At 37.7% G+C, this 2,654-nt stretch overlaps 1 non-coding gene across 1 annotated transcript; it reads left to right on the top strand.

Moving 5' to 3' along the window:
* The first annotated feature begins 245 nt into the window (after nucleotides 1-245).
* Nucleotides 246-351, top strand: LOC141411165 (U6 spliceosomal RNA). The gene has a single exon (XR_012436005.1). It is a non-coding gene; the product is annotated as a U6 spliceosomal RNA (small nuclear RNA).
* Nucleotides 352-2,654: the final 2,303 nt, after the last annotated feature.

Genomic DNA, 2,654 nt, shown 5'->3' with positions numbered 1-2,654 from the left:
TGTAATTTAATCAAAGTTTCTCATTATATAGATGCAGTAAGTGAAGTGCTAAAAAGTATATAGACTTGCCTAAATTTCATAAACACTTGACTTCCTGAAAATTCTCTCTTCATACTCAAAGAAAATCTGGTCAGAGAACACTTTATTTGCTTCCAATTCTGTACTGCTTGGTGTTTAAGTAATGTTCTCATTAGTATGGTTAGAAGAAGGAAAATGGTTCACATTCAGTGTAAGAAAAGCAGTGAGTGCTCACTTTGGCAGCACATATACTAAAATTGAATGATAGAGAGAAGGTTAGCATGGTCTCTAGATAAGAATAACACACAAATTCATGAAACATTCCAGATTTTTAAAAATGATTAAAGACTTCAAAGAAGAAACACAAGAGCTAGTATTTGACCTCAAAAAGGATGTGAATAAACAATTAAATGAGCTCAAAGAGAATACAAACAGATGAATGAAATTAAGAAGACTATCTAGGATATGAAAGAGGAAATCAAAAAAGATATGGAAACCTTAGAAAATAATTAATCCAAAATAAACAACTCAATATTCCAAATAAAAGCCTCAATCAAAAGCTTGGTGAACAGAGTGGAGCAAGTTGAAAATAGAGTATCAAAAACAGAAGACAAAGTGGAGGAATTAGACCAAACAATAAGAGATAATGAAAGAATGCTAAGAAAATATGAATGGAACATGTAAGATATCTGGGACACCATGAAAAGACCAAACCTATGAATCATGGGTGTAGATGAAGGAGAGGAGATACAAACTAAAGGCATTGACAACCTATTCAATAAAATAATAGCTGAAAACTTCCCTAAACTTGAGAAAGAAAGAGACACTGTGTGTTGAAAATACTCAAACACATGGAGAAAGCTTCACGAAGCTTACAGAACACCAAACCATCAGAACCAAAAAGAAAAACCCACAGACATATCATAATCAAACAATCAGCACACAGAACAAAGAAAGAATTCTGAAAGCTGCAAAAAAAAAAAGACAAGTGACATATAAAGACAAACCCATTAGAATAACAGCAGATTTCTCAACTCAAACTCTAAACTCAAGAAGGTCATGGAAAGATATAATTCAGTCCCTGAAAGAAAGCACTAGACTAGTCTATCCAGCAAAACTATCCTTCCTAATTGAAGGAGAAATTAAAACCTTCCACAACAAGGAAAAACTAAAGGAATTCATGACTACCAAGCCAGCACTACAGAAGATACTTAAAGGACTTTTACATATAGAGACTAGAGTGAGACAGGAAGACTCAAGAAGGAATAAACCCTTTTGAGCAAGCAGATCAGTAATCAAGGACTGGCAAATCTAAACAACAGGGGAATAAAAATGGCTGGAAACACCAGGAACTTCTTAATATAAGCACTGAATGTAAATGGCCTCAATGTCCCAATCAAAAGACATAAAATAGCAAACTGAGATAAAAAACAAGGCCCAACTATATGCTCCTTACAAGAGACTCATCACATTGAGGAAAATAAATACTGGCTTAGAGTCAAAGGGTAGAAAAAAGTTTTCCAAGCAAATAGACCCCAAAACAGGAAGGAGTAGCTATACTCATATCTGGCAAAGTAGACTTCAGACTAAAATCAATCAGAAGAGACAATGGAGGTCACTTCGTATTAATGAAAGGAACAATTCATCAAGAAGAAATATCAATCCTTAACATATATGCACCAAACACAGGGGCACCCATCTACATTAAAAAAAAAAAACTCTAATGGTCCTAACAGCACAGATAAACTCTTAACACAGTAATAGTGGGAGACCTAAATACTCCACTGTCACCAATAGATATGTCATTCAGGCAAAAATTCAACCAAGAAACTTCGGAGTTACTCCACACATTAAACTAAATAGACATGGTTGCTATCTACAGAGTATTTCACCCAACAACCATACATTACACATTCTTTTCTGCAGCTCATGGAACTTTCTCCAAAATAGATCATATTTTAGGACACACAGTAAGTCTCAACAAATTCAATAAAATCAAAGTAACCCCCTATATCATGTCTGATCACAATGGAATAAAACTAGACTGCAACAACACAAGAAACCACAAAAAATATTCAAACGCATGGAGACTGAGCAACACACTGCTGAAAAACTAATGGGTGACTGAAGAAATAAGGGAAGAAATCAAAAAGTTCCTAGAATCCAATAAAAATGAAAATAAAACCTACCAGAATCTGTAAGACATAGTAAAGGCTGTGCTAAGGGTAAAGTTCATAGCTATAAGTGCCTATATTAAAAAAAAAAATAGGTGGAATTCCAAGATGGCGGCTAGAGCCGGCACAGAGAATCTCCACTTCACGTTAAACGGAGAACCGAGGAGGGCCCCCGGGGCCGCCAGTGGCTGGCGCCCATACGGCGTGGGAAGATGCGGACCAGGTGAGCTTCGCAGTACTGCGGTAGCCCCACAGACAAGCCTGGGCCAGAGCAGCATAGCCCCCTGGACAGACTGACCTCCACCCTGGAAAAAAAGAGAAACTGAGTACTAAGCAATAAGAACAGTTAAGACGCTGGAAAGAGGGTGGGGCACCCTGAGCGCTGAAGATTGGGGGAAGGGAACCCTTCCCGTGACTGTAAATAAACGAGCCGGGCTGGCCGGAGAGGCTCTGGCTGGAGCG

Source organism: Castor canadensis, chromosome 9, assembly GCF_047511655.1.
Source record: "Castor canadensis chromosome 9, mCasCan1.hap1v2, whole genome shotgun sequence".
Lineage (NCBI taxonomy): Eukaryota > Metazoa > Chordata > Mammalia > Rodentia > Castoridae > Castor > Castor canadensis.
The sequence above is the reverse complement of the archived record's forward strand: the minus strand, read 5'-3'. Positions and strand labels throughout refer to the sequence as shown.